Source organism: Labeo rohita, chromosome 11, assembly GCF_022985175.1.
Source record: "Labeo rohita strain BAU-BD-2019 chromosome 11, IGBB_LRoh.1.0, whole genome shotgun sequence".
NCBI lineage: Eukaryota > Metazoa > Chordata > Actinopteri > Cypriniformes > Cyprinidae > Labeo > Labeo rohita.
In genome coordinates, this window is record NC_066879.1 from 27,567,437 (window position 1) to 27,592,828 (window position 25,392).

The 25,392-nt window shown below is 36.6% G+C and overlaps 3 long non-coding RNA genes across 10 annotated transcripts; 1 reads left to right on the forward strand and 2 right to left on the reverse strand.

Annotated features, from left to right (window-relative positions):
* Window positions 1–2,755: 2,755 nt before the first annotated feature.
* Window positions 2,756–5,506, reverse strand: LOC127173110 (uncharacterized). Its single transcript, XR_007828717.1, has 3 exons — window positions 5,468–5,506; window positions 5,217–5,319; window positions 2,756–3,394 (listed from the first exon to the last, which is right to left on the reverse strand). It is a non-coding gene; the product is annotated as an uncharacterized LOC127173110 (long non-coding RNA).
* Window positions 5,507–11,190: 5,684 nt separating this feature from the next.
* Window positions 11,191–15,922, reverse strand: LOC127173456 (uncharacterized). Of its 5 annotated transcripts, none has more exons than XR_007828764.1 (7): window positions 15,671–15,922; window positions 13,199–13,247; window positions 12,369–12,403; window positions 12,141–12,273; window positions 11,960–12,025; window positions 11,647–11,873; window positions 11,191–11,558 (listed from the first exon to the last, which is right to left on the reverse strand). It is a non-coding gene; the product is annotated as an uncharacterized LOC127173456 (long non-coding RNA). The 5 variants fall into 5 exon arrangements; XR_007828765.1 differs by having other exon boundaries at window positions 12,141–12,292; XR_007828762.1 differs by having other exon boundaries at window positions 12,369–12,449.
* Window positions 13,450–15,171, forward strand: LOC127173457 (uncharacterized). 4 transcript variants are annotated; one of them, XR_007828767.1, is made up of 6 exons: window positions 13,450–13,558; window positions 13,723–14,008; window positions 14,218–14,360; window positions 14,504–14,574; window positions 14,868–15,010; window positions 15,082–15,171. It is a non-coding gene; the product is annotated as an uncharacterized LOC127173457 (long non-coding RNA). The 4 variants fall into 4 exon arrangements; XR_007828768.1 differs by lacking the exon at window positions 14,504–14,574 and having other exon boundaries at window positions 14,940–15,010; XR_007828770.1 differs by lacking the exon at window positions 14,218–14,360.
* Window positions 15,923–25,392: the final 9,470 nt, after the last annotated feature.

Below are 25,392 nucleotides of genomic sequence, written 5' to 3' on the forward strand. Positions count from 1 at the left end.
TCAAGAACAGTCACGGAGTTGTTGTGAAGCCACTCCTTCGTTATTTTAGCTGTGTGCTTAGGGTCATTGTCTTGTTGGAAGGTAAACCTTCGGCCCAGTCTGAGGTCCTGAGCACTCTGGAGAAGGTTTTCGTCCAGGATATCCCTGTACTTGGCCGCATTCATCTTTCCCTCGATTGCAAATTTCTCACCACCTTGGAGTCCTTCAGGTGTTTTTTTAGCAAACTCCATGCGGGCTTTCATGTGTCTTGCACTGAGGAGAGGCTTCCGTCGGGCCACTCTGCCATAAAGCCTCAACTGGTGGAGGGCTGCAGTGATGGTTGACTTTCTACAACGTTCTCCCATCTCCCGACTGCATCTCTGGAGCTCAGCCACAGTGATCTTTGGGTTCTTCTTTACCTCTCTCACCAAGGCTCTTCTCCTCCGATAGCTCAGTTTGGCCGGACGGCCAGCTCTAGGAAGGGTTCTGGTCATCCCAAACATCTTCCATTTAAGGATTATGGAGGTCACTGTGCTCTTAGGAACCTTGAGTGCAGCAGAAAGTGTTATAACCTTGTAACCTTGGCCAGATCTATGTCTTGCCACAATTCTGTCTCTGAGCTCTTCAGGCAGTTCCTTTGACCTCATGATTCTCATTTGCTCTGACATGCACTGTGAGCTGTAAGGTCTTATATAGACAGGTGTGTGGCTTTCCTAATCAAGTCCAGTCAGTATAATCAAACACAGCTGGACTCAAATGAAGGTGTAGAACCATCTCAAGGATGATCAGAAGAAATGAACAGCACCTGAGTTAAATATATGAGTGTCACAGCAAAGGGTCTGAATACTTAGGACCATGTGATATTTAAGTTTTTCTTTTTTAATAAATCTGCAATAATGTCAACAATTCTGTGTTTTTCTGTCAATATGGGGTGCTGTGTGTACATTAATGAAAAAAAAAAAAAAAAAAAAAAAATGAAAAAGATGTACCCACTGTATAATTACTGTTATTGTTTTAATAAAGACATGAACATTTGTTGGTATTAATGGCGTTACATGGAAGGCTGCAAGAACTATATTGCTACAGACAAGTCTTGCACAACTAAGGGTAATGCAGCAGGGAAAGATCAACATGAATCCTGTACTGTATTATAGGCAAGATGAGCATGCACATTACTGATGTTTAGCACCTGAAAAGGACAGAGATGAGAAATTTTCAACACAGAGATACAAATTAGGTATTTTATATTATAATTTTTTTGCATTGCATTAATTATATGCACCATAAACCACACTGTCTGTACCTTGTCTTACTGAATGACACATTGACATTGTGATAGTGCAATGAAGTGTCACAGTATGTATTGGTTGTTTAAACTGGTGTCTTTGTTTACTGTCAACACTGTATTTTTACTCCTAATCTGTTTAAATAAATGGAGCCCATTATAAATAGGCACTGGTGTAGATTTTTTGGGTCTGTTCTTATTCTAAGATAACTATGACTTGCAACTTACATATTGGGAAGTTGTTGAAAAGACCATCTAATCAGCACAGTTTGTTGTCCATGATGAGATTAGATCTGTGTATGTTTTACTGCTCTTCCACCCTCAGGGGCCCAGTAGAGTCCCCTAGAAGAGCAAAGAAAATTAACATTTCAAATGGCTATAAATCAAAGTCTGATTATATCTTTAAAGAGAAATTTGGAAAGACAACTACTTATTCTACGTTAATTAAATAATGTTAGACAGAGTTTTCAAACATATATGGAAAGGTGGTATAAAGGTGTTTTAGAAAGTGCTCTTAGTAAAATACTTCATTTCAGCCTGCCTCTTAAATATGTCATAGATGTTTGCACAACGAACATGTTTATATATACCTTTGTTCAAAAAAAATATTGTATTTTCCCCATTTTATTATTTAACATTTTAAACTACATTACCCATAAGCCTCTGCTATTTCATCGATAGGATGCGAAAAACATGGCGCTGTTATTTGTAGTTTAATTAGGTTATGCTCGGGGTTAGGGTTATGATCTCGGTAAAGTGCTAATTTCTCACGAAATAGCAACACTGAACTGTTAACTGAATGTACTAATTATGTAATAATACCAGCAAAACGTACTTTGCAACATTAAGCGTTTTTTAATTTGGGTTAAAAGATAGTCCAATTACAGGGGTGTCTGCAAGCGCCAGGAAACTTCAAAGCCAATGGAAACCCACTTGAGCAGAGTTTACTTGTCCATATATGGTCATTTATGACAGGATCTTCCGGATTCTTGTGGTGAATGGACAGATAATCGGTTAAAGATTTATCTGTCCCCACTTCATATAAAAACTGCAGCAACAGATTGCATTATGTGGTTAACATGATGCAGTAATATATTTGTTGATTACAGTGTTGTTGTTGTTATTGTTTTTCCTCCAAACAAGGGTGTAATGGCTCCCGTGGTATACATTGTTTACACTAATAATAATTATTGTACAGTATTTAAATTCAAAAGTGTGCATATACTGTGTGAAAAATAAGTAATGAATCATTTGCTCACAAAAAAAAAAAAAAAAAAAAAAAAAAAAACAACAACTGATAATTCTTCAAACATGTCAAACATGCAGCATACTATTCAATTTTGCTTTCATAACATTTACAGTGTATTTATAGTGTATTAAAGGTATACAATTTATCACTTTTATGTTTCCTGAAAATGGACCCTACAAACTTGCCATTGTTAGCTTTGCTAGTTGAAGAACAGGAATATATAAAAACCACACACACACACATTACAAATTTTCCAATGTTTATTGATATGTTAAACTTTTCCAAGACAAACATTGTGCCCAGAACAGCACTCTCTCTCCAGTTTGTGCCACTATGAAAAAAAAAAAAAAAACAACAACAACAACAACAAAAAAACAAACAAACAAAAAAAGCAGTTATAGTAAAATCTAACAACTTCAAACAATGACTGATTGATAAAGTAATTAATGGGTTCATGGAAACAAATATGTAACTACATTATCCACTATTAAAAAATAAAAATAGAATTTGTTTACAGAAAATGTCATAAAATGCCAATTAATATTTTACAAACTGGGAGCTTCGAGGCTCCAGTTGAAATTATTATTTTCTTGCTTTTAAAAAAAAAATAAATAAAAAAAAAAAAAATAAATAAATTAAATATTACAATTATTATTCTCCTGTAATCACTGTTTGCTTCTATTGTGACTAAATGCAGGAACAATTAAAAAAAAGTTAACAGTTATATTTTTTTTTAGACAATTATAATTTTGCTAAGACTGGAAGTTGGCAATAAAGGAGCGAGAGCAGATGTGCCACATGAGAGAGAGATGTGGACATTTTTGGAAGGACTGATATTGTAGAGAGCTGATGGAGAAGGACCAAGCAATCTGTGAGAAATCCTGCAAGACAGGAAAATTTAATCACATGATGAACAATAAAAACACTGACAACAACAAATAGCAGACAACAACTGTAACTGCAGTGTGTATAAAACAGTAAACAGGCCGTCATCGTCTGTTGCCGTGGATGCTAAAATATTTACCATTATGTATATTTCTTGTTCTTGGTGTGAACAGCGTTAAGTGATCTGATTTGGCCAAATTAACTGAAAACTGATTTTTTTTTTTTTTTTTTTGTCACGTGATAAGTAAATCTAGCATTTCCAGACTCTAGCTTCTTAGACAGATGTGTTCAGTAAAAATCAACCTGGGGTGCGTTTCCCGTACAACGACGTAACTTGCTGATTAACCTCCATAGTACGATGCATTGTTGTGGAAACTAACTAGCTAGTCACGACTGTTTCCTGAACATGTCCGCATCTGAACCACATTAGTTCAACAATGTAGGGCCATTGTTAATGACATCACAGAGTAATAACTTTGATTGGAGATCTCTAAAATGCAGCTATATTAAACATGGCACCTCATGACTAAATTACTATTTTTTGTTCCCTGACATTTCGCTTTATTTGATGTTTGATTCATCGCGGGTTCCCTCTTACGTCATACTCGGGGGGTTCCCGTAGGCATTTATGCGCATGCGCACTATTCAATAATGGCACCTACAGTGGAAGCTTTAAAATACATCGATTAAAATGCATTCATATGGGATCAATGAAAAATATAAATTTGTACTGCATGTTAGTTTGCTTATTGTGCCCAAGAGCATAATTTATTGAGCTCATATGTGACCCTGGATCACAAAACCAGTCATAAGGGTAATTTTTTCAAAATTGAGATTTATAAAACATATGAAAGCTGAATAAATAAGCTTTTCATTGATGTATAGTTTGTTAGGATAAGACAATATTTGGCCGAGATACAACTATTTGAATATCTGGAATCTGAGGGTGCAAAAAAATCAAAATATTGAGAAAATTGCCTTCAAAGTTCTTCAAATAATGTTCTTAACAATGTATATGACTAATCAAAAATTAAGTTTTCATACATTTACAGTAGGAATTTTACAAAATATTTTAATAGAACATGATATTTACTTAATTTCCTAATGATTTTTGCCATAAAAGAAAAATCAATAATTTTGACCATACAATGTATTTTTGGCTATTGCTACAAATAAACCTCAGCGACTTGGTTTTGTGGTCCAGGGTCACATATGTCTTACTAACAAGGAAAGCATGCTATGCTTCTAACCACAGGTCGGGAGCTGTAGTTCCAACCACGTAAGTTTGTGACGCAGTTTGCAAATGTTTGTTTGAACTATGGTGTCGGGAAAGAACGAATCTTTGAACTATGGTGGTAACGACAAACTTGTGACCATAGTCCATAGCATGGCTAACGATGCTTTTGGAAAGAAAGGCTTACTCTGAGGTGTGGACAGATATCATGTACTGTTAAAACGGGAAGAGACGGCACCAATTTGTAAAGGTTAATAAAGAATTAAATGGACTTAATATAAACTTGATGATACAAACACTCTGACTACTTCCAATGGGCACAAACTACATGCGAGTTGAAGCTATGGCCAATGACAGCAGTAGGAGTGAAAGTCGTAGAATTTTGTATAAGTACACTTGTCCAATATCATATGAATTTGTTGACTTGGTAAATTGCATGAATTATCACTACTTCAACATGATATTTTGTTCTTCCTGATAGGACCGTGGTGTATGTAAACCAAAGTTAAAGAAACATCAAATGCTGTGCAAATGTAACAGTATAGTACAGTTCAGTCAAGGTGCTCAGACAAACACAGACATACCATTGGAAATTTTTGCCTTTGCAGCTTTTGGTGTTCTCCGTAAACGGACAATATGGCCTAATTCAAATCCCATGACAGGCCTTCCTCTGGTCTTCACTTTCAGCTGAAACAAAGACAAATATACATGATGAGACAGTGTGCTAAAAATGATCTGTGACCAAAATATTTGAGAAGATGGACTGTAAGGAATGTTATTATTAACACATAACATTAGGATGTGTACATTAAATCAAACTTGTGAAGGGTTGAACCTTTGAATGACTTGTTCAGCCTCCTTGACAGCTTCTTCATGTAAATGTATGAAAACTTAATTTTGATTAGTCATATACATTGTTAAGAACATTATTTGAAGAACTTTGAAGGCAATTTTCTCAATATTTTGATTTTTTTGCACCCTCAGATTCCAGATATTCAAATAGTTGTATCTCGGCCAAATATTGTCTTATCCTAACAAACTATACATCAATGAAAAGCTTATTTATTCAGCTTTCATATGTTTTATAAATCTCAATTTTGAAAAAATTACCCTTATGACTGGTTTTGTGATCCAGGGTCACATATGAGCTCAATAAATTATGCTCTTGGGCACAATAAGCAAATTAACATGCAGTACAATCTATATCTTTCATTGATCCCATAGTTGAATGCATTTTAATCGATGTATTTTAAAGCTTCCACTACAGTGCCATTTTGAATAGTGCGCATGCGCATAAATGCCTTGTTAGTAAGTATACGTGAGAGGGAACCCGCGATGAATCAAACATCAAATGGGCAAATGTCAGGGAACAAAAAATAGTAATTTAGTCATGAGGTGCCATGTTTAATATAGCTGCATTTTAGAGATCTCCAATCAAAGTTATTACTCTGTGATGTCAAACAATGGCCCTACATCAATGAACTAATATGGTTAAAATTCCGGACATGTTCAGGAAACAGTCGTTGAAGCTAGTTAGTTTCCACAACAATGCATCGTACTATGGAGGTTAATCAGCATGACGTAAGAGGGAACGGGAAATGCAATCCAGGTTGATTTTTACTTGACTAGCTAGTTAGTTTCCACAACAATGCATCGTACTATGGAGGTTAATCAGCAAGTTACGTCGTTGTACGGGAAACGCACCCCAGGTTGATTTTTACTGAACACATCTGTCTAAGAAGCTAGAGTCTGGAAATGCTAGATTTACTTATCACGTGACAAAAAAAAAAAAATCAGTTTTCAGTTAATTTGGCCAAATCAGATCACTTAACGCTGTTCACACCAAGAACAAGAAATATACATAATGGTAAATATTTTAGCATCCACGGCAACAGACGATGACGGCCTGTTTACTGTTTTATACACACTGCAGTTACAGTTGTTGTCTGCTATTTGTTGTTGTCAGTGTTTTTATTGTTCATCATGTGATTAAATTTTCCTGTCTTGCAGGATTTCTCACAGATTGCTTGGTCCTTCTCCATCAGCTCTCTACAATATCAGTCCTTCCAAAAATGTCCACATCTCTCTCTCATGTGGCACATCTGCTCTCGCTCCTTTATTGCCAACTTCCAGTCTTAGCAAAATTATAATTGTCTAAAAAAAAATATAACTGTTAACTTTTTTAATTGTTCCTGCATTTAGTCACAATAGAAGCAAACAGTGATTACAGGAGAATAATAATTGTAATATTTATTTATTTAATTTTATTTATTTTTTTTTTTATTAAAAGCAAGAAAATAATAATTTCAACTGGAGCCTCGAAGCTCCCAGTTTGTAAAATATTAATTGGCATTTTATGACATTTTCTGTAAACAAATTCTATTTTTATTTTTTAATAGTGGATAATGTAGTTACATATTTGTTTCCATGAACCCATTAATTACTTTATCAATCAGTCATTGTTTGAAGTTGTTAGATTTTACTATAACTGCTTTTTTTGTTTGTTTGTTTTTTTGTTGTTGTTGTTGTTGTTTTTGTTTTTGATTTTTTTCATAGTGGCACAAACTGGAGAGAGAGTGCTGTTCTGGGCACAATGTTTGTCTTGGAAAAGTTTAACATATCAATAAACATTGGAAAATTTGTAATGTGTGTGTGTGTGGTTTTTATATATTCCTGTTCTTCAACTAGCAAAGCTAACAATGGCAAGTTTGTAGGGTCCATTTTCAGGAAACATAAAAGTGATAAATTGTATACCTTTAATACACTATAAATACACTGTAAATGTTATGAAAGCAAAATTGAATAGTATGCTGCATGTTTGACATGTTTGAAGAATTATCAGTTTTTTTTTTTTTTTTTTTTTTTTTTTTGTGAGCAAATGATTCATTACTTATTTTTCACACAGTATATGCACACTTTTGAATTTAAATACTGTACAATAATTATTATTAGTGTAAACAATGTATACCACGGGAGCCATTACACCCTTGTTTGGAGGAAAAACAATAACAACAACAACACTGTAATCAACAAATATATTACTGCATCATGTTAACCACATAATGCAATCTGTTGCTGCAGTTTTTATATGAAGTGGGGACAGATAAATCTTTAACCGATTATCTGTCCATTCACCACAAGAATCCGGAAGATCCTGTCATAAATGACCATATATGGACAAGTAAACTCTGCTCAAGTGGGTTTCCATTGGCTTTGAAGTTTCCTGGCGCTTGCAGACACCCCTGTAATTGGACTATCTTTTAACCCAAATTAAAAAACGCTTAATGTTGCAAAGTACGTTTTGCTGGTATTATTACATAATTAGTACATTCAGTTAACAGTTCAGTGTTGCTATTTCGTGAGAAATTAGCACTTTACCGAGATCATAACCCTAACCCCGAGCATAACCTAATTAAACTACAAATAACAGCGCCATGTTTTTCGCATCCTATCGATGAAATAGCAGAGGCTTATGGGTAATGTAGTTTAAAATGTTAAATAATAAAATGGGGAAAATACAATATTTTTTTTGAACAAAGGTATATATAAACATGTTCGTTGTGCAAACATCTATGACATATTTAAGAGGCAGGCTGAAATGAAGTATTTTACTAAGAGCACTTTCTAAAACACCTTTATACCACCTTTCCATATATGTTTGAAAACTCTGTCTAACATTATTTAATTAACGTAGAATAAGTAGTTGTCTTTCCAAATTTCTCTTTAAAGATATAATCAGACTTTGATTTATAGCCATTTGAAATGTTAATTTTCTTTGCTCTTCTAGGGGACTCTACTGGGCCCCTGAGGGTGGAAGAGCAGTAAAACATACACAGATCTAATCTCATCATGGACAACAAACTGTGCTGATTAGATGGTCTTTTCAACAACTTCCCAATATGTAAGTTGCAAGTCATAGTTATCTTAGAATAAGAACAGACCCAAAAAATCTACACCAGTGCCTATTTATAATGGGCTCCATTTATTTAAACAGATTAGGAGTAAAAATACAGTGTTGACAGTAAACAAAGACACCAGTTTAAACAACCAATACATACTGTGACACTTCATTGCACTATCACAATGTCAATGTGTCATTCAGTAAGACAAGGTACAGACAGTGTGGTTTATGGTGCATATAATTAATGCAATGCAAAAAAATTATAATATAAAATACCTAATTTGTATCTCTGTGTTGAAAATTTCTCATCTCTGTCCTTTTCAGGTGCTAAACATCAGTAATGTGCATGCTCATCTTGCCTATAATACAGTACAGGATTCATGTTGATCTTTCCCTGCTGCATTACCCTTAGTTGTGCAAGACTTGTCTGTAGCAATATAGTTCTTGCAGCCTTCCATGTAACGCCATTAATACCAACAAATGTTCATGTCTTTATTAAAACAATAACAGTAATTATACAGTGGGTACATCTTTTTCATTTTTTTTTTTTTTTCCTCATTAATGTACACACAGCACCCCATATTGACAGAAAAACACAGAATTGTTGACATTATTGCAGATTTATTAAAAAAGAAAAACTTAAATATCACATGGTCCTAAGTATTCAGACCCTTTGCTGTGACACTCATATATTTAACTCAGGTGCTGTTCATTTCTTCTGATCATCCTTGAGATGGTTCTACACCTTCATTTGAGTCCAGCTGTGTTTGATTATACTGACTGGACTTGATTAGGAAAGCCACACACCTGTCTATATAAGTCCTTACAGCTCACAGTGCATGTCAGAGCAAATGAGAATCATGAGGTCAAAGGAACTGCCTGAAGAGCTCACAGACAGAATTGTGGCAAGACATAGATCTGGCCAAGGTTACAAGGTTATAACACTTTCTGCTGCACTCAAGGTTCCTAAGAGCACAGTGACCTCCATAATCCTTAAATGGAAGATGTTTGGGATGACCAGAACCCTTCCTAGAGCTGGCCGTCCGGCCAAACTGAGCTATCGGAGGAGAAGAGCCTTGGTGAGAGAGGTAAAGAAGAACCCAAAGATCACTGTGGCTGAGCTCCAGAGATGCAGTCGGGAGATGGGAGAACGTTGTAGAAAGTCAACCATCACTGCAGCCCTCCACCAGTTGAGGCTTTATGGCAGAGTGGCCCGACGGAAGCCTCTCCTCAGTGCAAGACACATGAAAGCCCACATGGAGTTTGCTAAAAAACACCTGAAGGACTCCAAGGTGGTGAGAAATAAGATTCTCTGGTCTGATGAGACCAAGATAGAACTTTTTGGCCTTAATTCTAAGCGGTATGTGTGGAAAAAGCCAGGCACTGCTCATCACCTGTCCAATACAGTCCCAACAGTGAAGCATGGTGGTGGCAGCATCATGCTGTGGGGGTGTTTTTCAGCTGCAGGGACAGGACGACTGGTTGCAATCGAGGGAAAGATGAATGCGGCCAAGTACAGGGATATCCTGGACGAAAACCTTCTCCAGAGTGCTCAGGACCTCAGACTGGGCCGAAGGTTTACCTTCCAACAAGACAATGACCCTAAGCACACAGCTAAAATAATGAAGGAGTGGCTTCACAACAACTCCGTGACTGTTCTTGAATGGCCCAGCCAGAGCCCTGACTTAAACCCAATTGAGCATCTCTGGAGAGACCTAAAAATGGCTGTCCACCAACGTTTACCATCCAACCTGACAGAACTGGAGAGGATCTGCAAGGAGGAATGGCAGAGGATCCCCAAATCCAGGTGTGAAAAACTTGTTGCATCTTTCCCAAAAAGACTCATGGCTGTATTAGATCAAAAGGGTGCTTCTACTAAATACTGAGCAAAGGGTCTGAATACTTAGGACCATGTGATATTTCAGTTTTTCTTTTTAAATAAATCTGCAAAAATGTCAACAATTCTGCTTTCTGTCAATATGGGGTGCTGTGTGTACATTAATGAGGAAAAAAATGAACTTAAATAATTTTAGCAAATGGCTGCAATATAACAAAGAGTGAAAAATTTAAGGGGGTCTGAATATTTTCCGTGCCCACTGTATGTATTGTTTACAAAATTAAATGGTGTATTTACCAAACACCATCCCTAATACGTACTGGAGAATACAGCATAAAGACAGTAGCATATAAAGTCAAACCATATTCAAGAGAAATAAAACGAGTTATTTAAAACCGTATTATTTTAATCAGATAAAAATCATCCAAATGTATGCATGGTAAAAATGTCCTGAGCATCATAGAATTACATTCACTTTCCTGCTCATTATCAGAGCTCTCCTGGTTTTCTTCCTCTTGCTTGCTTGTCCATGTCCCTATTATAATCTTCTTCTTCCATGACTTAATTTGCAGTTGTTATGCAGCACCCTACAGTACTACTGACGAACAAAAGACATGTGACCAATTCAAATCAAATCACTTTATTTACAACAATATTATGAACGTAAGTGTACAGGTGAAAGTCTTTTGTGAAAGTCTTTTGTGCAAACTGCAGCATGCAGCATGACAGTATATATATACAAGTATATATATATATATATATATATATATATATATATATATATAAGGGACTCAATACAGCTAAAGAACAACATGTAAATATTATACTATACAGAGAGCATGAAATGAAAACAGTAATAAACACAATAATTACAGTACACATATACCATTGCAGTGCACTACAGTATGAATTAGTGCAAACAGAATGTCAGGATACAGAATAATAGTGAGTCAGAGTCCAGTCAGTGTAAATGATAGAGTGCAGTACATACGAGGTTGATGTGCTGTGTGTGGTGTTACTGGTACGAGTTCAGTTCAGTCTGATTGCCCGTGGAAAGAATTTGTCTTGCAGTCTGCTGGTGTAGGTTCTGCAATAACATCTGCCTGATGGTAACGGTAAGAGCAGTCCATGGCTTGGGTGACTGGAGTCTCTGACGGTCCTCCTCACACACCACCTGGTGTAGATGTCCTGGAGGGACAAAATAAGTATTTATAATGTGGTGAATTAATAAACAATATAAAGTATTTTTTATTTATAATCGTTGCACTGGATTTACCATTGACTCCTGTTGGAGGTTGTTGGAGGTATGGGCCAAAAGAATCCCTCCATAACTATCTCGCAGTTGATCAGTTGTGAAGTTTACTTTTATGGACCGTAACATCTGAGCTGTCACAGTAGAGCCGTTCATGAATGCAGTCCTCACAGCAGATACCTGATGGGTTCAGGCTGCAGTGCTGAACTTGGTGACTGTTGAATTGATCTCTTCAAACTGGCTTCATCCTCCTTCAAACAAACCCACAAAATAATAAGTCAACAATAACTCCAGAGAAATACTGTTGGTGAATGCAGGTGTATGTGTCAGTACTCACCATATTCGATCATTTCCTGCCCAAATTCCAAAGATAATGGCAGAGTTGATTTGCTTATTCTAGGAGCTATAAAAAGATGCACGTGTGAAAAACTTGAAGTAACTGTAACTGCTGTCTTTTGAGAGATCAATGTCAATGCTGGTACCACACACACAACTGCATTGCTTGAGTACATACATACCAATGGAAATGTGCAACCTTCCAGCTCTGTCTTTTTCTGTTTGGGCTCAAGAAGGCCATATTCATTCCTCATTCATCAGGACCGGTTTGACTTGCTAGCTGTGACTGATTTTCTTTGTGTTTTTGGTCTTCAGCTGTAAAACAAGAAAATATCTATTGACCCCATGTTTAATTATTATTTTTGTTTAAACATAAATTAAGCAGTTATAATAATAAACTTCAAGCTCACATTCCCTGGCAACTTTAACAGGCTCCTGAGTTCATCTGTACACATCAGATTCAGAGTCTGAGAAAGGCCATCATGCAAAAACTTACAACACAGCAAAAAAAAAATGTGTAAGTGAAGGAGTAAAGGAATAAGAGGAAGCGAAATAGGCAGAGAAAGGCAACATTTTGTGTGCAAGTTTAACAGAGTGAGAGGAAAGTAGTATTAGAAAAAGCTGTATTGTCCAATAGCAAGCTACATTAATATGAACAATTTTAAATATGATTACATGCTGACAGTATTGTTGTAAGCAATTTAAAGGCCTCTTTACACCAAGGATGAGTCCACACCGCAGCAGACAACAACATACTCTAACTGCAGCATGTATACACCGCCATCGTCTGTTGGTGTGGATGCTAAAATATTTACCATTATATACATTTCTTGTTCTTAGTGTGAACAACTTTAAGTGATTTGATTTGGCCAAATTAACTGAAGATCTGATTTGTCTAAACTAACATTTCCAGACTCCTGTTTCTTAGATGTGTTTATTAAACACCAACATTGAAAGAAAGGCTGAGTCTGAGGTGTGAACAGATATCATGTACTGTTAGAACGGGAAGAGACGGCACCAATTTGTAAAGGTTATTCAAAAATTCAATGGACTTAATATAAACTTGACGATATAAACACTAGGGCACAAATGGGCACAAACTACATGAGAGTTGAAGCTATGGCCAATGACAGCAGTAGGAGTGAAAGTCGTAGAATTTTGTATAAGTACACTTGTCAAATATCAAATGAATTTGTTGACTTGGTAAATTGCATAAATTATTACTGCTTCAACATGATACCTTTACAAGAGATGGCTTCTTAAAAGAGCCGCTGTGTGATCCGATGTAACTGCAAGACAGAAACAAAATATTGAATATTAAAGTATTAAAGGCGTGGCAAGCGTTGTCATTACTGTGCTTTACGAATAGCATACAGTTAAAAAGGTTAATGTGGTAAAAACATTGTAGGTGTTGTTTTTACTGTACAGATGTTGTTGTTATTTTAACTACAAATACCACAGTAAAACTAGAGTTACTGAGGTAAACTACAGTAATTGAGTTACAGTTAAACCCATAGTAAGCGTTGAGGTTAATGTGCTTTAACTACAAATACCACAGTAAAACTACAGTTATTGTGGTAAACCCAAAGTAAGTGTTGAGGTTACTGTGCTTTAACTACAAATACTTTAAGTACAAGTAAAACCACAGTAAGAAAGTACAGTCACTGTAGTAAAAACATAGTAAGAATCAAGGTTATTGTGCTTTTACTACAAATACCACAGTAAAACTACAGTTACTGAGGTAAACCCATAGTAAGCATTGAGGTTACTGTGCTTTAACTACAAATACCACAGTAAAGTACAGTCACTGTAGTAAAAACATAGTAAGAATCAAGGTTATTGTGCTTTTACTACAAATACCACAGTAAAACTACAGTTACTGAGGTAAACCCATAGTAAGCATTGAGGTTACTGTGCTTTAACTACAAATACCACAGTAAAGTACAGTCACTGTAGTAACAACATAGTAAGAATCAAGGTTATTGTGCTTTTACTACAAATACCACAGTAAAACTACAGTTACTGAGGTAAACCCATAGTAAGCATTGAGGTTACTGTGCTTTAACTACAAATACCACAGTAAAGTACAGTCACTGTAGTAAAACATAGTAAGAATCAAGGTTATTGTGCTTTTACTACAAATACCACAGTAAAACTACAGTTACTGCGGTAAACCCATAGGTTAGGTTTGTGCTTTTACTACAAATACCACAGTAAAAACTACAGTTACTGTGCGGTAAACCCATAGTAAGCATTGAGGTTACTGTGCTTTAACTACAAATACCACAGTAAAGTACAGTCACTGTAGTAAAAACATAGTAAGAATCAAGGTTATTGTGCTTTTACTACAAATACCACAGTAAAACTACAGTTACTGAGGTAAACCCATAGTAAGCATTGAGGTTACTGTGCTTTTACTACAAATACCACAGTAAAGTACAGTCACTGTAGTAAAAACATAGTAAGAATCAAGGTTATTGTGCTTTTACTACAAATACCACAGTAAAACTACAGTTACTGAGGTAAACCCATAGTAAGCGTTGAGGTTACTGTGCTTTAACTACAAATACCACAGTAAAGTACAGTCACTGTAGTAAAAACATAGTAAGAATCAAGGTTATTGTGCTTTTACTACAAATACCACAGTAAAGTACAGTCACTGTAAAAAACATAGTAAGAATCAATGTTATTGTGCTTTTACTACAAATACCACAGTAAAGTACAGTCAATGTAGTAAAAACATAGTAAGAATCAAGGTTATTGTGCTTTTACTACAAATACCACAGTAAAGTACAGTCAATGTAGTAAAAACATAGTAAGAATCAAGGTTGTTGTGCTTTTACTACAAATACCACAGTGTAGTAAAAACAAGTAACAGTCAATGTAGTAAAAACATAGTAAGAATCAAGGTTATTGTGCTTTTACTACAAATACCACAGTAAAACTACAGTTACTGAGGTAAACCCATAGTAAGTGTTGAGGTTACTGTGCTTTAACTACAAATACCACAGTAAAGTACAGTCACTGTAGTAAAAACATAGTAAGAATCAAGGTTGTTGTGCTTTTACTACAAATACCACAGTAAAGTACAGTCAATGTAGTAAAAACATAGTAAGAATCAAGGTTATTGTGCTTTTACTACAAATACCACAGTAAAACTACAGTTACTGAGGTAAACCCATAGTAAGTGTTGAGGTTGCTGTGCTTTAACTACAAATACCACATTAAAAGTACAGTCACTGTAGTAAAAACATGGTATGTATAAAGGTTATTGTGTTTTCACTACAAATACCACAGTTAAACTAGAATTACTGAGGTAAACCCATAGTAAGGGTTGCCTTAACTACAAATAACGTTACCACATTAAAACTACAGTCACTGTAGTAAAAACACGGTAAGCATTGAGGTTATCGTGCTGTAACTACAAATACCACAGTAAAACTATGGTTACTGAGGTAAATCCATAGTAAGTGTTGAGCTTACTGGGCTTTAAATAAGAACCACAGTAAAACTACAGTTATGGTGGTAAAAGCATGGCATATTTTGTGGTTACTGTAAACTGACTACTGACGTGGTCGAGTGACAGTTACTATAGTAAAAATACGGTAAACGTGTGGACTTGTTACATGACCCCTTTCTCACCATAGGCAAATTTTAAATTAATCATTTCATTCATAAATACGGAACGATCGACTATTTTAGGAGACGGTACCTGTATGTGTCTTGACGTCATCTAAAATCCGTCTTTTAATGCACTAATTCGCTGGTCATTGGTCCGCGTGGAGTTGATGGCGTTGGGGAAACGATCGCCCCTGCTGGTACGCCAGTGGTAATTTCACCGTCATACTTGCGTGCGGTGATTAACCATTTGGATGGACGATAACAGCCTTCTGAGCCTACCAGTAGGCGCAGCAGGCCCCTTCTGGCCCATATCAATGAGCTGATAATCACTGATAACGCCCATTCAATCCCCCCCTTGTTGTTTTGTTGCTTTAAAACCTGGAAAGTTTCTTTATATGACTTTTTCCTCCACCAGATGGCCTCTCCTTGTCCTCTTTCTTTTTCCATCTTGACCTGTTCTTTCAATGGCTTCTCTTGAACCCTGTCTACTCTCAGTAGAGAAGTGTATCATCAGGGTTTAATCCCAGAGAGCAGAGGGCAAAAATCTGCTGATTGAGGTAATTTAGCCCCATGATACATGGGCACTGGAGGCCGCACTGTCTTTTTAATAGGCATGTGTCAAGATTAGTAAGGAGGAGGGGGCTGGAGGCTGTAAAACCTGACAGATTGGGATAAATTTATTGCATTTTGTTCACAAGACAGTAAAAAAAACTTTTATGAACACAAAGTGACATTGTGAAGTTCGTAAAGGTTTATGCATACTGCCTTGTTTTAAAACTTCTGATATTGCTTATTGATCCTACACTTATCCATTACCACACCATTCATCAGGGGCTTTTTTATGATCTTGTCTTGAGAAATTGACAGCTCATTTTCTCCACCGTGACACAAAGCGCCAAACGTGCAAATTCGGAGCAAAATTGAAGGTTATGTATTCTTTATGGTGCGATGATCAATTGTAACCTCTGCCTGTCTGTACTGGCCTATTTTAATGAGGGAGCCGAGACCAAACTCCATGTCCTGAGAGAAGAGCCTCAAAAAGAGAATAATAAAGTTGGACAATCGACACATGGAGGATTGTGTCAGAGAAGTAAATGGGGGCTCTTTTTTCCTCCTCGAAAGGTCAATTATGTTGGGTGACAGCTTCCTCTCAGGTAGTTACCCTGTCATCTTTCTCTCTTCCCTCACTGCAGACTCCACTACATATTTAATACTTTTTCCTGACTTATTTCAATCCACCATCAGACGGAGGCCCAAATTGGCAGGGGTGAGAAAAGAAGGTGAATAATTCTCTTCTGCATTAACATGGTCGGGAGACGGATTGCCCTTTCGCGTCTGGAGAACGTGAGTCGAGGCCAAAGGAGCAGAGGTGAGAGAAGGTAGGAAAATGACATTGTTCAGCCTTGAGAATGCCGTCGCTCTTTAATCCGGCACAGATCGCAATTCTCCCTCGCGACGCCGCCTGCGACCTGTCGATGTCTCACAAGGTTCTTTCTTCTTTTCATATAGGCTTAATTAAGTAAGCTGGGCTTGAAAATCAGGAAATAAGAGGTCAATTTACAACTTATAGAATAGAGAGATCAAATCAACTCGCTGGCAATTAACAAGGGAATGAGTGAGAATAAAAGATGGGATTCTGCTGCCGAGGGCCTCTTTTAGTATTAGCGCCGTAAAGGATTAGTCAGAAGGTCATCTGAAACCACCAAATGACCTTGAAGATTAGACCCCCTTGCAGACTCCACTCTGTCCCAGTGTAACCAATCTAGGCCGCCCCAAGGATGGATCTGAGCTTCCTTTGAGGCCCACGGCAGCTCCAGCTGGGGCTCTTCTGCTCTGTGCGCTCCCGCGCTGATCAACCTCTGTGTCATTGTATCGTTTACAGGAAGAGGGCTGAAAGTTTTTAAAGTGCATACATAATGAAAGGACTTTTCCTGCTTCAAATCGAGTTTTTGAAAATCAGTGAACGCTCAAGTTAAACAGACAACTCCCTGATCTCAACCCAACTGAGAGTCTATGCAATCATTTGAAACCTCCATGAGCGTCATTTGACTAACCAGTACCAAATCTGTCTGGAAGAACAGGCCAGATATCAACCCTGAACAGTTCTGTTGTCCATCCCATTAGATTTGTGGCTATCACTGCAGCAAATGCTGGCTCTAAAATGAATCGAGAATAAAAATTATATTTTTGACCAGAATATTTCCTTACATGAAGTTTTCTAAGATGGAAAATGTGCTTTAAAAAAAAAAAAAAAAAACATTATATATATATATATATATATATATATATGTATATCCAAATATAATTATTTATTTGGTATAACATTTAGAACAACAACAGCAAAAAAAGATGCATCACAAAATTTGGCATACCATTTAGAAAAAAAATACATATTAATTTCAGATTTATTAAAAAAATATATTTAATTGTAGGTTTAAATCAGATCAGGAATCCCACAGTTTCAATGCAGTTTCTGACTATATTTATACACTGCTGTATACCAACATTTATTCAAAATAGAAAAGATTTCTATACAAAAAGACTATATACAATGTATTTTTATTTATATTTGATTTTTTTTTTTAAGTAATTATACAATTTTTTATAGTCTACTGTGCGTGACTTTGTTTGTCTGTGCGTCTGTTTGCATGCTCGTGTGTTTAACTGTTACATGATAGATGTTTGTGTATACTCCAGTGAGCTTCCAGCTGTGTTTTCCTGGGCCCCTCTCTGGTTGAATGAATCTCCAAACTAAATAAACCAGAGCAGAGCCTGATTAAGACCCCTATTCCTCCCTGATGGCCTTGCTAACAGATCTCCTCACCTGGACAACGATATGCAGATGAGAGACTAAATACACGATCCAGCAAGCAGAAGACATTGCAGAAACCAGCATCCAGAGAACCAACAGGGGGAAGCAGTAGTCCACACTTCACCATGTCTTCAAGGTCAGTAAATGATGTTTGAGGGCAGACTGTGGCCTGATACCACAGTTCTGTATGTTGCAACTGCACATATTATTATGTGTTTTATGGACGTTTGTGAAAACAAACATACTTAACTTTCATGTGCTATTGAGGCTGATTTAATTTTCTGTATGTTGGACCCCAAACATAGACCCCGATTATGTAATATAAATCAAAATGTATGCGTTATCGCTTCAGATAGTCACAGAATGCAGTAACAGGATATCTAAAACACCAAACGTAAGTAATGCAACATTTTTCATGTAATACTTTGATTTGAAGCTTATCAAGAAACATATACAGAAATATAAAACTCAACTGAGCACATGCAAAACGTGACTGACCCTGTACTTGGATTGACAGAAGACTAGAGAGAAAAAAGAGAGTTCTTATATTTATTTAATTGGTGCTTGACCCCAAGGACTGCATGAAGATTGCAAGAAAATAATCACGCAATAATGCCTCTGCCAACTACAACACCAACACACAAAATGTCTTTCACAGTAATACTGTTGCAAAAGCCTTGTGCAATAATCACTGTTTACACTACTTGATATGCCATAATAAAATGGAACAGAGAAACAGCTGTCCAAACTGAACCAAATTCATGAATGTCAAACAGTGAGAGAAATATATTGCCATGGAACATGTACACAAATATAAAATTATTAGCACTGTCAATTACACACGTTAATTTAGCGTGAATAATTAAAAAAATACTCACTTAATCATGCCCCTGAACTCATGTTGTAGACCAAAAATCACAAAGTATTGCAAACGAAACGCAGTTACATAGTTAGGCCAGTAGGTGGCTACAACCGACTGTTGAATCGTTTAATAAACCGATTCTTTAAAACACGAATTCATTGTCCTGAATGAGTCATTGATTCATGAACATAAACGATTCATTCAAACACATTAATTAAGAAGCAATAAATAAATAAATTAATTAAAAATTATTTTACTATTTTTGTCATATAAAGATATTTCAGAAAATTATTGGTATGCTTTTTCAAATTTAGCTATTTAATGAGTCACTGAATCATTTAACCGATTTGTCCAAAAACACTAATTCATTCAGGAAGGCATCACCAGTGTGCGGTTTAAGACGCAGTGTTTGATTCTACTTTGACTTTTTGTTTTTGCAGCAAAAACAGACAAAGTAATTGGGGATTTTGTGTCTAAAGTGTAAGTTACTCAATATTAACTTATTGTTTATTGAACTGTTGTATCCACCTTAATTTTCAACATGGAAGTAAGTCGTTTTCTGTGAATGTACGAGACTTCCGGTTCATTAGCCGCTGTAGGGAAATAAAGAGAAGAATAATAAAATGCAGTAAACGTTAAAACTGTTTTCACTACAAACCAGTGTGTTCATAATTAAGATATTCAGTAAGATTCAGTAAGTATACAGCAAGTAATCTCATAAGACACACCAGTTTGCAATATCAAGCAGCAAAACAAACTGTTAGGTACAGTTAAAAATAGCTGGAATCGAATGAAGCTAGACCCACTAAATTTACAAATGGCTGTGTCCACTCTAATAGGAAAAATAAAGTGGATAAAAACACTTTAAAGCCATTTACACCAAACCCGTTTGTCCATTACTGTGACACTTTCTCTTTGTTTTCTGTAAACATGCTAGATGGATGGTTAAGTTCAAATAAGTTAAACTATCATGAAACACGTCTCCAGACCTTGGGTTTTTCTTATTCCCCTGCCCTTGTCTGGCGTTTATCAAAAAAAAAAAAAAAAAAAAAAAACACATTCTGTGTGAATGGCCTCTTGTACGTGTGATATTGCTCAAATATATATTTTTAAAGCCAATTTTTGTAATATTTTTTCAATGCTTTGCTGGCCTTCCACAAAAATGTAATGTCATTTCATAATATCCTTCTTTAAAATGAACACTCTTAGAGGTCAATACACCATTCAGCCTTGATACTAACACTGGAATCTGAAGTTGGCCCTACAGTCATAAATCTCACTCATTTGAGTACCAATCCTTGAAGAAAATTAAGAATAATAGAGTCGCCTACATAATCCCTTTCTTATTTCTGACGATTTAAAGTCTTGGACAATGCTGCTATTGCTGGGATCCCACTTAAACCCCCTCTTCTTTTGCTGAGGAGCCAGGAACCCAAGCCTCCAGAACTTCAGTCAGAGTCGGTGTGTACTAAAAGTGTTGGTTCGGATCCGGTCTTCCTCTGAGATATGTGGCGACTTAAAGTTGGATTCCATTTTCACTTTCCAGGTAATAAGAAAAGTTTCTTCTTTCGTCTGTGCCGCTCGCAGGAGATAAAGCCCTGGAATGACTTTGTGGCGGAGAGATCTTAACACCACATAAGGCACCAAGAAGCTCTTCTCAACTATTATTACAGCTCTTGAAAAAAGAAAGGAGGAGATATGGAGAGAGAGCGAGGATGGGAAACAAGTTAGTCGGTAAATGCAATAGAACCTGGTTACAATTAGAGGGCGATTTCCAAAAAGGTCAATGAATTCAGATAATATCCTTAGAGGGAGGAAATTTAATACCCTTTTTTGCTGAATTAATTAATTGTAATATTAGGCTCACTCATGGGGGCTCTTTCTTGAGTGATTAAGCGAGCACATATCTTTAAAAGAGTCCTCAGCCCTCATGGGTGTTGTGCCTTTGAACCCAGGGTGTAGGATATATTTATATATAATGCATGAGTCTACAAAATATACATAAATTTGATCCAACCTCCATCAGAGAGATGCTACAATTATTCAGATGAATTTCTTTTGCTCTGTTAACTCTCTTTCAGCTTCAGTTTATAGCTCCTTGACTCATGTTTCCCTTTGACAATGATTTGTTTCCATATCAGTATGCTAGATGATGTTTTCTGTTTCAAATACTTTTGTAGGACAGGACCCAGATTTTCTCAGCAACACTTCCAAAACTTTCAGAATTATAATAACTTTTACCAGGGCCATCACACACCTATAGGGGGCACATACTATGGTGAATTAAAAATTTGTTCCCACAAATTAAAATCAGAAATTCGTTCTTTCATTTAATAATTCATTCCCTCATTTTAGTTAAATCGTGGACAGGTCTTTATATTAATTCCCCCAATCAACCATATATACTGTATAAGGGAGGCAGTGCTAAAATATAACATTAAAAAGTATATAAATCACTGGTTTTTCTAAAGAAACATTGTCCAACAAAGACACCAGCAGGTAAAGTTACAGAGGGACTACACACCTCTCTCACCTCCCCTGAGCCCACTGAGTTTTACCAGGCCCCCTAAAGCGTGCGGTAGGTTTGATGGGGGGTAATTGAGAATGAATGGGGCAAAGTCACGTGAGAGGAGGCAGTGCTTCCATTGCGATATGATTGGATATGACTGGTTATGTTAGGCTGTGATTGGTTCATGCGATAAATCCCACCTCTTGTGTTTGTACACGTTCAGGAATCAGTCTTTATTTAACAATATTAACAATATAATGGCGTTAATGGAAAGATCAATTTAAAAAAGTAAGTGAACAACTCACGCACTTAGATATAACCACTTCGTTATGTCAAAATAAGACTTAAAATGGAATGAAAACATAATCTGTGGGAGTTTTTAGTGAGCTTAGTGAAATTTTAAATCTCTGTGTCTGTGATTTAATATCTGAAAAATAGATCTCAAAAATAGTTAAAATCTATTAAAATGAATAGCTGAACATAAGTTCACAAATAAAATATGAAGAGTTCAGATGCAAAACCCTCTAAAAGCTACTTCGGTTAAAAATGAGATAATGATACTAAGTGAATGCTCTCAACACATAGTCGACACAAACTCGCTAAATTCCAGCCTCAGCTCAATCAGAAGTACTTATACTTATAGAAACCTACACATAGGAGCCTGATAAAAATGCTTATTTTAAAGAAAAACATCAGATGGACTTAGTGGCTTTTGCATCTGAACTCTTCATATATTGTTTAAATTGCTACTGTCTTGAGTTATTATTTTGGAAACAATAACCTGATAAGATTCATACTTGGCTTTAAAGGAGAAGTTCACCTCCAGAACAAAAAATTACAGATAATGTACTAACCCCCTTGTCATCCAAGATATTCATGTCTTTCTTTCTTCACTCATAAAGAAATTATGTTTTTTAAGGATTTTTCTTCATATAATGGACTTCAGTGGTGCCCCGAGTTCGAATTTTCAAAATGCAGTTTAAATGCAGCTTCAGACGATCCCAAATGTGGTTGTAAATGATCCCAGTCGAGGAAGAAGGGTCTTATCTAGCGAAATGATCGGTTATTTTCATTAAAAAAAAAAACAATTTATATACTTTTTAATGTAAAACGCTCTTCTTGTCTTGCTCTGCCTAAACTCTGTTTTTTTCCGGTTCAGTACAGTTAGGGTATGTTGAAAAACTCCCATCTCATTTTCTCCCTCAACTTCAAAATCGATCTACATCGCTGTTTTACCTTTTTTGTTGAGGGTGGTTGATCTTCTTTGCCTGTTCACTTTGCAAAGACTGATTCTGTACTTCTGTTGCGATGTAGGGTAATTTTGAAATGATTTTTGAAGTTGAGGGAGAAAAATATGATGGGAGTTTTTCGACATACCCTAACTGTCTTGAACCAAAATACACAGAGTTCAGGCAGAGCAAGACAAGATGAGCGTTTAAGGTAAAAAAGTATTTAAATTGTATTTTTTAAATTAAAATAACCGATAGATAAGCCCCTTCTTCCTCAGCTGGAATCGTTTACAACCGCATGTGGGATCGTTTCCCTGTTGAAAAAACAGCAAATGCGGGTTAGGTAGGTTTTGATGCTGGGATGCTGGTTTTACCTGGTCCTTAGCTGGTTTATGCTGGTCCTTTGCTGGTTTATGCTGGCTCTTTGCTGGTCCTTGGCTGGTTTAAGCTGGTCCTGCATAAACCAGCAAAGGACCAGCATAAACCAGCAAAGGACCAATATAAACCAGCTAAAACCAGCACCCCCGCATCAAAACCTAACCTACCTAACCAGCATATGCTGTTTTTTTCAACACGGTTGAAGCCGCATTTAAACTGCATTTTGGAAGTTCAAACTTGGGGCACCATAGAAGTCCATTATATGGAGAAAAATGCTGAAATGTTTTCCTCAAAAAACATAATTTCTTTACGACTGAAAAAAGAAAGACATGAACATCTTGGATAGAACATTGATTACATTGTTAATGTAAAAATATAAAATAGATTAATTTCATACAGACCCCCAGGAGTGCTTTTGGGGACCTCGGTTAAAAACCATGGGTCTTGGCCATTGTTACTGGTTCTGTGCGATCACTTAAACTCTAGCATTCAGTTGTTAAAGTGTCAAACTCGTCACCCATTTCATAATCAAACTTAATATTCTAGACTGTTCTAACCTGCATTTAGTCCTGTCTGGCACATTCAAACAATTCCAATACAGCAAAGCATCTCCTTGATGTTGCTTTCATGTTTCCATCCTTCCATCCTACAAACCCCCCATTTCTTTCCCCTCTGTTTTCAGGAGTCTGTATTGTCCCAGGCCCCCTTTCCTGTCAATTGCTTTGCCCCGGGGAGAGCTGCACAAAGACCTACAACATGACAGCTTCCTTAACCTGCTGCCAACAGTCCCCAATCAACCCCTCATAATGCGTCATGTCCAGCAGGAAAATAACCTCGCTCATTCCCTCTCAAACTGGCAAATGCGTCAGTCACTCCCTACCCACTGATATGTCAATCAACCGGTTGCTTTTGAAATGCTGCTGGGCTTTTTTACAGAACCGTTACAAAGTATCATTGTTGGTTCGAATTCTGTTGGCATCTCATCATGGCGTTTTTTTGAGAGCTTGATCTCTCTGTCGGTTGTCAGGCGGGATTTTATTTGTGCTGGGTACAAATAGACTATGAAGGCTAAAAGCATGCCCACCTTTATCATTTAAAGGCCTTTTTTATGGATCTCAGGTAGCTTATTTATCTGAAACATTCCCAGGTGAAACAGGAAACTGCAAAGGATGTTTCTATGACGTCTCACATAGTGATTTTTCTAAAACATCCTGTCGCCAAGTTCAGGGGTTAATGTTTCAGTCTCATAAACTGCTTGTTTGATGAAAACGGTTGGGAATGCACTCTTAAATTCATCTCTTTTCCCTCTCCTCCTCGCACATCCTCTCCTTCCCTTTCCAAATCTGACACATCAGGTTTCTTCCACCAGTAATGATCAAAGTCGTATTAAAACGATGCTCGTTTCACACAGAAGGGGGGCAGGGGGCAAAGCGGGTGCCTCCAGCTTCGGTTCCTGAATTAATTTTCAGATGAAAATGTTGGTTTAGCGCAATCAAGTGATGTTATAAACATCCCTCTATACCTCAGGCGTTGTGCTACCATTCTCTGACCTTGCTAAACATTCAGGTGCAATTAATTATTTCAGCGAGATCTAGCGACTGCTTCAAACTGATTAGCCTCCCTGGGGGGGTTGGACATTATTTTAAAAACACTTTCTCATCATGAATTTTAATCATCCCAAAATGTATCGATTAATTATTAATTAAGTAACTTTAAGTGATGCCAGGTGGGTATAATTTCAAAAAGAATTGGAAAAATCCTTTTGGGGGTGAAGACTTTAAAGTACAGGCGCTGTGAATTTATGAACCAAGTGTTGGCAGTTTGGTTTCTTTCATGTTCAAAAACACTTTTTTCCTCCCTAAAGTGGGTCTTTGGTCTTGTTTGGACAGAAGAGACTAACTATAGATATATTTTGGGCTTGTTTGCACGGGGCGCCAGTTCTTCGCTTTTAGCCCCTGAGATATATTTAAAATTGAGTGCGCTCGCGTTAAATGACAGAGTTGTACTATTTAACAGGTGCCAC